General features: G+C 38.4%; 1 pseudogene; it reads left to right on the top strand.

Moving 5' to 3' along the window:
* The first annotated feature begins 1,317 nt into the window (after window positions 1-1,317).
* LOC125312850 lies at window positions 1,318-9,875 on the top strand (annotated as a pseudogene).
* The last annotated feature ends 5,657 nt before the right edge of the window (window positions 9,876-15,532 follow it).

The following is a 15,532-nucleotide window of genomic DNA, read 5'->3' as shown; positions in this document are numbered from 1 at the left end:
TCCAAATCCTAAAGTGGTGGAAGAGTCACCAAATTGATTACCCAATTCTCGCCCTCATCGCTCGCCAGATATTAGCAACTCATTCTTCAACAGTTGCAGTTGAACAAACATTTAGTGTTGGAGGATTAGTTTTGAAATCTCGCCGTTCAAGATTAAGCTAGAATCTGTGGAAGCTCAAGCTTGTATCGACGATTGGACGAAGGCAAAATTTCGATACCAAGAGCTGGATCGAGAACACGAATTTTTTAGCGAGTATTGTGGAGATACCACCGCCACGGGTATCACAACGGGTAGTGACGATTGACGATGAGGTAAGTTGGGGTTATCAAAGGTAAAAGAACTACATGGACTTTGATTCTTTTATCCCCAAGAAGATATGTAGACTCTTAATAATAATTCATTAAGTTCAAGCCCATTCCTCCTCTCTTTTTTTTTTCCATATTTTATTACAATGTACAATTTGATTATATTTTATAATTTATTATGTTTATTTTATTATTTATTATTTTAAAAATTAAAATTAAAAAACGGAACCAGAAGGAATCGGCCCTGGAACCGCCCCGGAACCGCCGGTTCTGAATCGAAACCGGAACCGGCCCGGAACCGCCGGTTCCTATTCCGGTTTCAACTTTTCGTGGAATCGGAACCGGCCATGTCTACCTTGGGCCTCTAGTTTACTTGTGCATGTGCTTCCCTCGATGCTTCAAAGTGATGTAGTGAAGTTGTTGCACATTTGATCAAATATAATTCAATATATAGTCATCCATGTATCGTTTGATTTATCATCTGAACAAGCAAAAGGATTATATTGAATATTTACTAATATTTTAGAGACCGCATTGAACAAATTGAAAGTCTAGAAATGACGTTACACATTGGATTAAAGATCATGAACTATTTATCCCATTATCCCCTTTTTTAGCTTGTTCTTGTCATCTATGAAGCCTATGATTACCAAATCATTTGGAATGTTAGCATTGGTTTCCACATTCTTGAGATTTGGAAATTGACTACCTCATACTTTGAACTACTCATTGAAAGTTTGTAATTGTGATTTTGATCATTGTTTGATATTTCGACCTTAAATGTTATTGATCTTTGAGGTATGGCTTTCTGGGTTTGTTAACATTGAGCTATCCCTTGACTGTTTGCTTAGATCTATGTTGTGGATTAGATGTCATAATATTGGATTTTTGTTGGAGGTACTCCCTCTGAGATTTTGATAATGACAAAATGGTCAAGAATTAATAATGTGTGCATTATCGGTAAATGTGAAGGCAATATATACACATCGCATTCCAACGTATTCGTCGTAAGATGGAGCACTCTGCTACTACCATGGATGAACAAGGTGAATAAGTTGCGAGCACCCAAATAGACTTGGCCCGGGCAACTATTCCAAAAAACGATGATGATCATGATGATAGCAACAATGGCAATCTTACCAGCCTTCCTTTGAAAGCAACTACTGTTAATTTGTTCTAATTGATTGCTGTGTTTTAAGTATGCATCAATCGCATATCACCTGGTCATATTCACGACTCATTTTAAAGCCATGACCCGAGCCAATAATGTCGTGCAGAGCTTTTGCGATTTGAGACTCGGGGTGGGGATCTTATTCTTGGGTTTCAGATATGTTTTCATATTCTACATCGCCTGTACCTGAGCTATCGCTCCGGTAGATAAGCGACGGGCAACCTTAAACTAGTAACAATACACTATAAAACCATGTAGGCATCAATTGAGCGGCTACCAAATCGGATAGTATTTGCCAACGCTGCCAATCGAGTTGAGTTATGACCATAACATGTAGGGTTAATTCTGCAGAACTTCGAAATGATAGGGATCAAATTAAAAATTCTTCCTCTCGCAAATAAGTCTGTGTTCACCAAAACAACCCGCAAAAGGAGATAATTGTCAAATTGATGCCATTGAGTCATTTCATTAATTATGTCCAACTTGGCTGACGAAAATGCTGATATGACCTTTTTTTATTTTCTCTATTTTACTTGACGATGACATAGCTAAAACAACATCATTTTGATCTAAATCCGAGTCTTAATATAAATTACATTTAAATTAAAAAAATAAACTAACTTATAAAAATGAGGAAGAAGATGTGAGAAAGGCCACCAATGGCAGCCCTCGCCTGTGGCTAGCGACTCCCGCTAACCATCCCCTGCCCTCACTGACTTTTCTCAGCAATGGTGGGGTAGCAGTGATGAGGGAAGCCCTCACCGCCTGGTTTCTCATATCTACTTTCTTTTTTAAAAAAAGTTAATTTTCATAAAATTTATATTAAAAATCATATTTACACCAAAATAATGTCCTTTTAGCTTTATGTTTCATGTTTTATCTACGTCATCATCATGTAGGAGAGAGTTAAAATTAAAAAAAAAAAAAAATCATGGCAACATTTTTCGTTCACTAAGTTGGATGGAGTTAACAAAAGAAATCGATTGCACAAATTTGACAAGTTTTATGACTTGATTGCACTTTTGTTAGGTTTTAGGACTCAATTGCAACTTCGTGGTAAGTTTTAAAATTTTTTATGCACTTATCCCTTGAATATAGGTAAAGTTTCTATATCCATTAGTACTATTATGGACAATTGATGATGAACAGCCGAGCAATTTGACTTTGAGCCTCAAGATAAAAAGAAAAATACAAATGAGATTGATTAATTTGTCATTCTTTATTAATAGACTATGAACTGATCTGGAAAAAGGCTTTCTGGTTGTTGTTTATTTCAAGTTTCCAAGTTCTGACCATTGCCACCTTATTAGGCTTTTATGAATCATCACGATTAGGACAAATTGCTTCTTGAGCTACTTCATACATATGCAGAAATAATTTTATGGCGAGATCCGAGGACAGTTAATCCAAAAATAAAAAATAAAAAATCTAAGGTGCAAATTCAGCTACATAGAGTGCTACAACTAAAATACTCCTATATAGTTTTTAAGAGAAAAGATAGTAGAAAATAGAGTTCAAGTATAAAAAATTGACTTCTCATTGCCAAACACATTTATCTTATTGAACTGAAAAGATAAAGAGAGAAGCTATAGGAGAGGAGAATAAAGAGGTACGGTTTGTTCTGAAAAATTCAAGCCATTAGATATTCTAATATTCAATTTCCTTCAACAATTTACTTAATTTTCCTTCGTAAGTAATTTGCGCACTCCAATTTTCGGTGGAATCATGGCTGCTATTAAGCCTGAGAGTGCTTGAATATTGGACATATATCTAAAGTTACTAGTTTGATTAGTCCGACGAACAATTAATACCGAACAGCCAACCAAAATGACTAGTTCGTCATTATTTATGAGTAGAATATTGACCTAGAAGAAGACTTTCTGGTCTTTGTTTAGGACAACATTCCTGGGATTGATTGGTTATTCCCATCTTTACAAAAGAACGTTTTTGATCTTTGGATATATGTGTGTGTTTTACGTAGAGCATGAGGTTTCGAGCGAGTTCGCCAGCACAACAAGGCGCGCTCATGCGTAAACCTCTCCATTTACCGGATCCCGCACCATCTCAAGCATGGCGAGGACAAGGCCTACGTCCCCCAGATCCTCTCCCTCGGGCCGTACTACCAACGGTTGGACGCACCTCCACCAGATGGAGTGGCACAAGTGCCGCTGCCTCGAACACATACTCGGCCGCAGCAGTCACGAGATAGGCCTCTAGCGAGACTCGGTGAAGAAGGTTGAGAATAAAGCTCGCGCCTGCTACGAGGGGAAGATATCCATGAAAAGCGACAAGTTCGTGGGGATGATGGTTCTCGACGCGTGCTTTGTGATCAAGCTGTTCCTGGGAGTCATCATGGGGTTTGAGAGACTCGGGTACCCCAGCACTGACCCCATCTTCTCACTGTCACGATCGATGCACATGATCCAGGGGGACATGCTCAAGCTAGAGAATCAGATCCCACTCTTCGTACTCGACCAGCTGCTTGGCCTCCAGTTCAGCATCTCCGATCACAAAGGGTTCGTGGCCGAGCTGGCACTCATGTTCTTCGACCATCTGATGCCCCAATATGCCCCCCAGCCCGACTGTAGCAGCAAGGGGCTGGAGATCGTACCTGACCATGGCGGCCTCCATTTCCTTGAAGTGTACCGGCTGAGCATCTTGGGCTTGGGCCTGAGGCGAGAGATGACGGCGAAGATGCCATGGCAGCAGACGCAGCAACGTTCCATCTGTTAATGCTGATTAATGATCAGCTATCACAATTTTCTGCATTGCATAGAGAGAGATGGAATAGAAGACCAAAAACCTTAACTTTGAAAACTGTCAAGTACAAGCTTAATAGGAACCTGTTTTGAACTGCACACAAACGTGCAAAAAACTGACTTGTTCCACTTCCTAGAAAATAGCTAACAAACTAACTACCTAACAAATCAAACTTGACTGCAAAACAGAAAAAAAAAAAGAACTAAAACGACAAGAAAAACAGCAGCAGATCTGGGACACAGCTCCAACAAACTCCTCCTTGGATCGGTTGTTGCTGCAAACTCCAATTTTCTCCCTTAACGGCTCAAATCTTTGAACCTGAAGTGGCTTTGTGAACATGTCTGCAAGCTGATCTTCTGATTTGCAATAAACCAACTTAACTTCACCACTTTGTTGCACTTCACGTAGAAAGAAGAATTTGATCTTAAAATGCTTGGTTTTGCCATGGAAAACTGGATTCCGTGATATTGCTAAAGCAGCCTGATTGTCCACATAAACTTCAATGCAATCACCAGAACTCAACCACGGATCCTTCATTATCTTCTTCAACCACAAAACTTGATTTGCAGCTACAGTAGCTGCTATAAACTCAGCCTCTGCAATGGATCGAGCTACAATCTCCCCGCTTTTGGAACACCAAGAGAAACAAGCAGAACCAAGAGTGAAACAGTACCCGGATGTACTCTTCATATCATCTATCGAGCCAGCCTAGTCACTATTAGAAAAACCCCGCAACTTAAACTTCTAGCCTTTCTCGAACTTCACACCAAAGAACAATGTTCCTTTGATGTATCTCAAGACCCTTTTTGCAGCGACCAAATGTAACCGACTAGGACTACTCATGAACCTGGATAAAACATTCACAGCAAATAGAATGTCCGGTCTAGTTGTTGTGGGATACATGAGACATCCAATCAAGCTTCTATACATTGAAGCATCTACTGCTTCTGTTCCATCATTCTTTTGCAGCTTCTCCTTAGCAACCATAGGAGTGCTGACACTTCTACTGTCTTCCATCCGAAACTTCTTCAAAATTTCCTTCTTGTATTTCTTTTGCGAGATGAAAATCTCATGTGAAGTTTGTTTGATTTCCAGACCTAGAAAATAAGTCATCTTTCCCAAGTCCGACATCTCAAAAGCTGCAAACGGACCTTGCTTCACCCTCTCTATCGGTTCCACATCATTCCCTGTCACCAACAAATCATCTACATAAAGTGACAGAATTACAACACTGTGATTCACCTTCTTGACATAAAGAGTGAACTCACTCAAGCTTCTTACAAAGCCAAAATCCTGCAGATATCTGTCTATCTTTCCATACCAAGCTCTTGGAGCCTGCTTGAGTCCATACAGAGCTTTCCTCAATTTGTATACCTTCTCTTCTTGCCCTTTGGCACTGAAGCCTTCAGGTTGTTCAACAAAAATCTCCTCTTCGAGCTCTCCATTTAGAAATGCAGACTTGACATCTAGCTGAAATATAGGCCACCCCTTCTGTGCTGCAACAACTAAAAGTAGTCTGATTGTATTAAGTCTTGCAACAGGCGCAAAAGTTTCAGAATAATCTACTCCCCATATCCGAGCATAGCATTTTACAACTAGTCTAGCTTTGTGTTTATTGACGTAACCATCGGGATTAAGTTTTGTTCTGAACACCCACTTAACCCCAATCACATTCTTGTCATATGGTCTGTCAACAAGCTCTCATGTGTGGTTTTTTTGAATCATTGTCAACTCCTCCCGCATTGCTGCAATCCACTTCTAATCCTCCTTAGCTTCCACAAAGTTAGCTGGTTCAAGCACTGCCACATTGCTTCTTTCATAAACTTCAGCAAGTGACCTTGTGCCTCTTACTAGGATATCATCCATAGTATCTTCCAATCCATTCACAACTTCATCAACCTGTACGGTTGTTGCAGGTTGTTGTTCTGCAGATTTCTTCTGTCTTGCATTCTTTTCTTCCATCCAATTCCACTCATCTTCCTCTAGAAAAACAACATCTCTACTCACAGTCACCTTCCCCGTCATAGGCTGAAAAATCCTGTAAGCCTTTGATTGGAGATCGTATCCAATGAAGACTTCAGGCTCGGCTCTTTGATCCGACTTGTCCCTCTTGACTCGAGGAACATGTGTATAACACAAACACCCAAAAACTTTTAAATTCTTTACATAAGGTTTAACACCATACCAGGCTTCAAAAGGTGTTGACCTCTCTAAGGCCTTTGTAGGCAATCTGTTCAACAAGAACACTGCGGTGTTAGCCGCCTCACCCCATAACTTCTTAGGTAACATCTTCTCCTGCATCATACATCTAGCCATTTCCATAATGCTTATGTTTTTCCTCTCACTGACCCCATTTTGTTGAGGTGAATAGGGGGCGGTGAACTACCTCATAATGCCCGCTTCCTCACGGTTTAACTTAAACTTGTGAGCGGTATACTTAGAACCATTATCATACCCGAGCATTTGGATTTTCTTCCCACTCTGATTCTCAACTAAGGCCTTGAACTTCACAAACACATCAACAACTTCAGACTTGGCTTGTAGAAAGTAAATCCAACTCATCTTAGTCATGTCATCTATGAAAGTAATGAAATACCTGCTCCTATTGAGAGATGACTCGGACATAGGTCCACATAAGTCTGTGTGGACTAATTGCAGCTTCTCACATGCTCTCCAGCCTCCTCCTTTGAAAGGAAATCCGGCTTGCTTGCCAAGAAGACAAGTTCTGCACTGTGGAAATTCCTCCTCTAAACTTGGCAAGTCATCTGCCAAGCTATTCCTCTGCATAAACAACATGTTCTTCCAGTGAACATGTCCAAGCCTCTTATGCCATAGCTTTGCATTTTCTTCTTTGCATTTCAAAGCCATTTGTTGCATTTCCTGTGGCTTGAATAGGAAGCACTTGTCTTTCATTGGCATTCTCAGCACTTCCTTGCTATCTGCATTATCAATAAGACATTCCTTTCCTTCAAACTTCACCATATAGCCCCTCTCAACTAATTGGCCAACACTCAACAGATTCCGGTCAATTTTTGGCACAAAGAGAACATCACTAATCGGCTTCACCTCCCGATTTCCTTCAATAACCACTGTACCCTTCCCTTGCACTTCGATATACCGTCCATTGCCAATTCTGACTTTGGACCCGACCGACTTGTCTAGACTCCTAAACAGCTTCAAATTGCCGGTCATATGATTGGTACAGCCACTATCCACCAGCCATGCATCATTCTCAACAGGAGAACCAGAATAGGAAGCCACAAACAAGCGTTCTTCCTCGGTCTCATTCACTGCTATCTGTGCTTCTCCTACTTGCTGGTGATTGTTCTCTTTGCAAATTGCTTCCGTGACCCATCTTGTGACATCTTCTGCACTTAGCATCGGGCCTCCTCCAGCATCTAAAGGACTGATGAGTAGTTCCACCACAGTGTTGACAAGGCTTCTTGTTCTTCTTCCATTTGCCGAACCCACTAGAACTTCCTTCTTTCGATGCAAACTTGGAGTCACCCGCATTTCCTTTGGACTGATTCCATTTCTTCCCTTTGCCTCCATCATTGAACTTCACTTTAGCTTACATTGCACCCTCTACGGGCTCTTCTTTTCTCATTAATCTTCTTTGCTCCCGTGCTGCAGTGGCACTTAACAATTCTGCAAGCTTTATGTCGGCTAAATCTCTTGTATTTTCCAGAGAAGCTATGGTGGCTTCAAACTTCTCTGGAAGAGACACCAAGATCTTTTGAACCAACCTTTCATCCTTCAAGTCAGTCCCTAAAACTCTGATCTTTTCAGCTATCTCAATCAGCCTATCGTAGTATTCCTTCACTGACTCTAAATCCTTCATTTGCTGTCTCTCAAACTCCCTTAAGATATTCAGCACCTTCATGCTTCTTATCTTCTCATCTCCCTCGTATTCATCCTTCAAGCAATCCCATATTGCCTTTGCGGAATCACATCTCATGATCCTTGTGAAGATAGGGGGTGAGACAGAAAGATACAAGCAAGACTTTGCCTTGGCCTTCCTTGTGAGTCTCTCTTTATGGAACTTTATCTGATTCAAGGTCGGATTGTTTAGAAGTGGAGCAATCTCATAATCATTCTCCATAGCCTCCCATAGATCATGACCCTCCAAGAATGCTGTCATCTTGACAGCCCAAGCTTGATAATTTTCCCCAGTAAAGATTGGAGTAGCAATTGCAGAGAATCTACTTGATCTTGCCTCTACCAGCTTTGTCTTTGCAGGCTTGCTTACCCTCACTTCATAGTCCCTTAAGATCCCACAGAAGCTCTGATACCACTGTTAATGCTGATTAATGATCAGCTATCACAATTTTCTGCATTGCATAGAGAGAGATGGAATAGAAGACCAAAAACCTTAACTTTGAAAACTGTCAAGTACAAGCTTAATAGGAACCTGTTTTGAACCGCACACAAACGTGCAAAAAACTGACTTGTTCCACTTCCTAGAAAATAGCTAACAAACTAACTACCTAACAAATCAAACTTGACTGCAAAACAGAAAAAAAAAAAAGAACTAAAACGACAAGAAAAACAGCAGCAGCACTGGGACACAGCTCCAACACCATCCTTCGTGTGACGGATCTGCGGGAAGCGGGGATCGAGTTCAGAGAGAGAAAGACGAACCGAGTCCGGGACATCGAGTTCAAGGATGGGACCCTCCCGGATCCCCGGCCTTCGATCCACAAGGGGACGAGGTCGCTCTTCCTCAACTTGATAGCCTTCGAGCGGTTTCACTTCCATTGCAGCAACGAAATCACCTCATACACAATCTTCATGGACAACTTGATCGACTCTGTCGAGGATGTCAAGTACCACCGCAAGTGCGGGATCATCGAGCACCGGCTTGGGAGTGATGCTGAGGTGGCTGACGTCTTCAACAAGCTTTGCCAGGATGTAGTCTTCAGCATTAAGGACAGTTATCTCTATGCCCCGTGTAAGGACGTGAAACAATACGCGAGCGGTAGGGACCATTCCTGGAGAACCTATCTCAAGTACAAGCAGAATTCCTGGATAACCATTCCGAATCGCAACTACTTCAACAATCCGTGGTCAATCATTTTCGTCATTGCTGCTTTTGTTTTGCTTGTTCTTACTTCTGCCCGGACCTATGGCTTCTATGGCTACTACAGGCCGGGTTCTTGATTTCTCGTATGGTGGAAATTATCCGAGTTGGGGAAAAGTACACTAGAAGTGCCATAACTTATGTACGGCGTTCACTTGAGTGCCATAACTTTCAAAACGTTCACTTAAGTGCTATAACTTTTAAAAATCGTTCGGTTGAGTGCTACGTCGGAGCAAAATCGTTCATTTGAGTGCTACAAGAACTTTTCCGGCGTGCCACGTCATCTTTCCGGTATCTACAGTAATATTTCTGGCTACCACGTCAGCTTTTCCGGCTACCACGTCAACATGTCACTCAAGTGAACGATTTTTAAAAGTTATAGTACTTAAGTGAACGTTTTGAAAGTTGTGGCACTCAAGTGAACGCCGTACAAAAGTTATGGCACTTCCGGTGTACTTTTCCCTCCGAGTTGCGTTTTAAGAGGGACAAAGTTCTGGTGGAATTCTAGGAATTAGGATTGTGGCTAATTGACAATTCGAAGCCAATTTCCAGACGAATGGTCGAGATCTATTGCATTAGATGATTATTTCATTGGCTTCCCGAGTAATTCTATCTCATATAGTTCAACATCAAATATTCGTTATGCAAGTCTACTTTTGACTTATAGCTCGCATGAGTATTTTCCTGGGACTTAATAATTACGGCTTGTTTTATTTTCCGATCGGCTCAGGCTTTAATTTTCTCGTACTTTATTCACTTTATTTGGTTCTACTTATTTGGTGTTTATCTTTATTGCTTGGGCACCATGCATGATCATTTTCACATGTTAGTGAATTTAGGATGGCAAAACTGATGAAGATTGCATCCAAACATTTTTATAAAAGAGAACATACAATAAAAAAAAAAAAAGGTTAATATAGCATAACCGAGTTCCTATAATCAGAATCTCTGGTTCAAAAAAATAAAATGGTCTCCTACATCTTATTGGGGTTTCTAGTTGGCCTGTAATTGTTAGTGACATCTCCAAGTTACTTAAATTTGAGTGAGAAACTAAGTTATGATTGGTAGGACTTGAGAGGAGTGCACCAAATATAAGTGATGCCACCTTACACGAGGGACTGTCTACGCCACTAACGAACCATTAACTTCCCTCGTGGCTCGCCTTGATAGGTTCTCGACGAGAGGTTGTAGCTTAAGACTGTTATTTTATTGCATTTATTCTAGCTAATTTCTGTCTGCGAATAATTAGGTATCTTGTACTTGAAATAAATGTAAGAAACGATAGTACAAAGCTTCTTGTCCAATCCTTTAAGGCATCAGAGCCTTTGCTCAAAAGCATATCATTCAGTTTTTTCCAATAGCAGAAGAAACCATAATCACCAGTGTTCCAGTGGTAGTTACTGACCCCTCGCCAAATAAGACTATCATGCCAATGTCCATCAATGTAGCTGCGCAATTACCCCTCAAGTTTACGTCAATAAACTATCCTTCTTGGTTGGGGTAGTTTTAATTCTATACTCTTGGGCTACGATTTAATGGGATATGTGGATGAACTCATATTATGTCCGTCTAAAATTGTTATTGATGTCAAAAACAACCATTAATCCATCTTATTCTCATTGGGTACGCCAAGATCAACTATTTCTTCATGCAATAATAACTACCATTTTGGACTCAATTATGCATCTCATTACTGCTGCCGAAACAACACACTAGGCTTGGAACATGCTCTCAAATCTCTTTGTCAGCAAGACACGCTCGCTTGTCATGAGTCTCAATGAGACATACGAAGCGTAATATTCGATCAATAGTTATTTATATGTAAATCGTCAAAAGAATGCTGGTGAACTTGTATCACAACCTTCCCGCAGGTGAATCACCAAGGGAAAGATGACGGATTATTAAGGGCTTAAGTACACCATAAGTGCCATAAGTTGTGTACGACGCTCACTTTAGTGCCAAAACTTTCAAATCGATCACTTTAGTGCTAAGTTTTTGTAACTTCGATCACTTAAGTGCCAACTTCTTTTAAAAACGATCACTTTAGTGCCAAAGCTAACGTGGCTTGCCGAAAATTCGACATGTGTTATTTTTTATTAATATTTGAGATGATGTGGCTCAGTGAATTTGACACTAAAGTGATCGTTTTTAAAAGAAGTTGGCACTTAAGTAATCGAAGTTACAAAAACTTAGCACTAAAGTGATCGTTTTGAAAGTTTTAGCACCGAAGTGAGCGAAGTTACAAAAACTTAGCACTAAAGTGATCGATTTGAAAGTTTTGGCACTAAAGTGAGCGCCGTACATAACTTATGGCACTTGGGGTGTACTTAAGCCAATTATTAAGCAAACACTTAGTGCGGATGCTCTCGAGCCCATATTAACTGTAGCTGTGGGGTTTTAATTAAAATCACCTAAACATGCAAATCAATTCCTTTCGGAGCCGCCAATAATCTATTACACGTCGATTGTACTCGTTGATACGAGATTTAATTACGCTAATCTAATGCCCTTTTGGTACCTTTTACCTTAATTTCAAAAATATTTTACAAGCAATCTCGGGCAATATTAATCCTAACCGCATACATTCAATGGGTTATCATGCGGTTGCATAAAAAAATAACATAACATTCAATAATCATAAGCAAGAAATAAATTGCTAAAAAGAGCAGAACCTCGTTGCGTTAAGCAAAGTGAAAGCAAACCTTTTAAATCGTCCAATACATCAAGTATTTACAAAATGTTAACTAAAGACTAAATAATATGTATGATTTCTGAATGCAATGCCCATTAATTCTTTTTTGGATTTTTCTTGTTTAAAATAATCATGATTTCATTTAAATGACATACTATGTGAGTTCTAAAACATGCAATCATGTACTAGATGGAGTTTAAATGACATGTATGCTATATTGATGGGGGAGAACAACACTAGGAGTGATAAAAGTTATGTATGTCGCTCACTTTAATACCAAAAATTTTCCTCGGATAACTTAAGTGCTAATTTTTTTTAACTACAAAACTTAGGTGCCAACTCTAATTTGCTTTTCCGAAAATCCAACGTCTCATTTTTTTTTTATTAATATTTGAAGCGGATGTGGCTCACCGAAGGTCCAATCAGCAATAAAAAAAGATAAAATTTGAAAAATCTTAATTAAAAATAAAAACATTAAATTTTTATATATTTTTTTAAAAATTAATTTTTTAGATTAATTTCCTCCCTTTTAAATTTTTTAAATGTTTTCTTTAAAATTTTAATTTTTTTAAATTAACTTTTTTTAAAAAAATTTAAGCTTATCTTTAAATTTAATTTAAATAAAATTGCATTCTAAAAAAATTAGTTTTAGCAATTTTTTAAATCTAATTTTAATATTTTTAATTTTTTTAAGTTGAGAAGCCCACGCGGGCTTTTTTTTTTTTATTAAAAAAAAATACCACTTTATATTAAAAATTTAATTATAAAAGACTCATATTAAATTTTGGTTGGAATATCTCATCGAAGGCATTTAAGTGATCGTTTTTTCTCTATTTTGACACTTAAGTGATTCAGCAGAAATTTTTGGCACTAAAAGAAGTACCGTACACTACTTTTGATACTTTTGATGTTCTTTCCCTATTAATGACTTGAATGCAACCTATATGCAATTCTAATGACGACATAGGATTATTAAGTAACCATATTATTGGTCAATTACGACGTTTTTGTGTTTTCTTTTTATAGAAATAAAAGACTAAACTTTAAGACACTAATCACGACGTAAGGATTTTAATTGATAGATGATCTCCAGAACCCCAACCCCCAAAACCCCCAAAAAAAAAAAAAAAAGTTGATAGATGACCTAACAATGCGTTCTAACTATTATTGGTATCTTCTTTTTATAATTTTAAATAAGCAACTTCCTAAAATGGCTTTAACCAATGAGGAAATAATGTATACTAAATCCTAATTATGCACTAAATGAAGTGTGTGTTTTCCCTAAATTACTACATGATTCCTAGTGCATCTAAGATATGAATTTCTAAATTAGGAATAAATGCATGAATACAATCTAAACTAAATGCAATGCAATTTGTCTAATCTGAAATCTAAACTCTACATGATTGATCATATAAGTTGTCACCACGCCCATGTCGACCCTCCCAAAGTTGGTGGAAAAGGGTTTTGGGGCATAGCCTATCGTGGAGGAAGAATTACCAAAAAAGTCATAAATATATTGTAATTATGCAAATGCAGTCCTAATCTTCTCCTTCTTTTGTCAATTGAGTCATAAACCTTTTGCAATTATATCAAATTTAGTCAGTATGACCAATTTTGGCCGGAAATCGCTAACATAGATGCTAGACATCCTATGCGGCACGGCCGACGCTGATGTAGAAAATTGTTAAAATATTAATAATTTTTGAATTTATACTTATGTTTTGTTTGTTCTTTTCTTTTTCCTTTTTATTTTATTTTCTTTCTCTCTTTTTTCCCCCTCTTCCCTGATCCTAGAAAGTAATCTTGGCCAATCTAAAATGGAAAAGAACATTCAATGTAGTGAAAGTACTAAATTAGACACCCAATGTATCTAAAAACTTGAAGCAAAATGCAAAAACGAAAAATCTATTCCATATCTAGCAAAGAATCTTACGTGGTCATATTTTCAAGCCTCGGGACATGAACTCCCTTAAGCTTGAGATTGGAGACTAGTCATATTTAAGATGAGCCTGAATTCTTCTCAGTATGATGGTGATGCTATTATACGCTATTATAACCATTTATTAAGGGGGGTGGTTCTAAGTCTAATTTGATTTTAGCTAGACTATATCAACTAAAGTCTATGTTAATTTGATTATTGATTCCTAAATTTATTAACTAAATAACCTAATTAATACAAAACTAGGCTATTTAAACCACAGACTTAATCATTATGAACCATCGCCTCTGTATACTCCCATGAGGGACTCTTGGCCTCCACCTTCAAGCTCCGGGCATCGACCACCGGTTGCCAACCACAACATTAAAGACATGCATTCACTCAAAGCAATCGATTGGCAATTTCACCAACTAATAATCAAGATTCTCAAAATCGACTTGGGTAATTTGATTTCGATCATTCAACTCGATTACCCATCCACCTTATAAAACTAGGAATTGATTAATTATTAATTCATGATCATTAACTCCCACTTGAAACTCATCATGCCGTGGGCTAAGTCATGAAGCGTGGACTTAGGTTCTAATCCTAAACTACACACAGAATTATGCAACCACTAATTGCAATTAAGCCTAGCGTTCACCTAATCAACCACACACAAAGCTAGCTAGTCGTACAATTGGGCTAATTCACCTTAAGAATCAAACCAACAACTAGTGACCCAAGAGGGACACTTCTCAGGTTTTTGTCCTAGTTCAGACTAATTATGTCTTAACTCAACTGACTAACCTAATGAAGTCCAAATTGATTGATTTCTGCGACAAATGAAATTCTAAGGAGTTTAGTTTAATATTCATTCAAGTCATTTTCCCAATTGTGAGCCAAATTACCCGTATTTATCAAAGCCCACATGCCACCATCTCTGATTGACAAGGTAGGCGCAACGTTCATTCAAATCAAGTTGGCTTAGTTTGATTCTCTACTCTTGGGCTATGATTTCTGCTAATTAAAAGTAAGAAAAGATGGAACCATATAATTTATGCGGGCTTCTTTCTATTAAAATGCTCATAATATGACGATGTAGTTAACAATATTGTATTTAACGGTCGGGATCAATTCTTAATTTTTTATTTAATAAATAACTAAATAGGTCGCCAAAATTCAGAATGTCAACATCTTATTTAGAATTTATTCATGCGTGCAACACGCACATTTTGCAACAGAAGGTGGGGTGTAATTTTTGAAGGGAAGAAAACTTATAATTATCCCCATTTTTCTTCTCATACAAACGTCAAATTCTTTTCCAATTTTCCATACCCACATGCCATTTTTTTCCCCTTCCAAATAAAGTCCAGATGAGATATGACCAAGTCAATAAGCGAATGTGTTCGTCCTTCATCAATCAAATTCACAGCGATTCATGTGGATGGTTTAATTCGTAGCCTCTATTATCGGTGGATGAAAGGGTAGTGCTCTAAGACGTGGATGATCTCATGAAATTCATCAATAGTCACACTTCATGCCACTTAGTACCACGATCTAGTTCTTGCGTGCTGAATACATTTCTCAATTATCACTTACC

Source organism: Rhodamnia argentea, chromosome 11, assembly GCF_020921035.1.
Source record: "Rhodamnia argentea isolate NSW1041297 chromosome 11, ASM2092103v1, whole genome shotgun sequence".
Classification (NCBI taxonomy): Eukaryota; Viridiplantae; Streptophyta; class Magnoliopsida; order Myrtales; family Myrtaceae; genus Rhodamnia; species Rhodamnia argentea.
The sequence above is the reverse complement of the archived record's forward strand: the minus strand, read 5'-3'. Positions and strand labels throughout refer to the sequence as shown.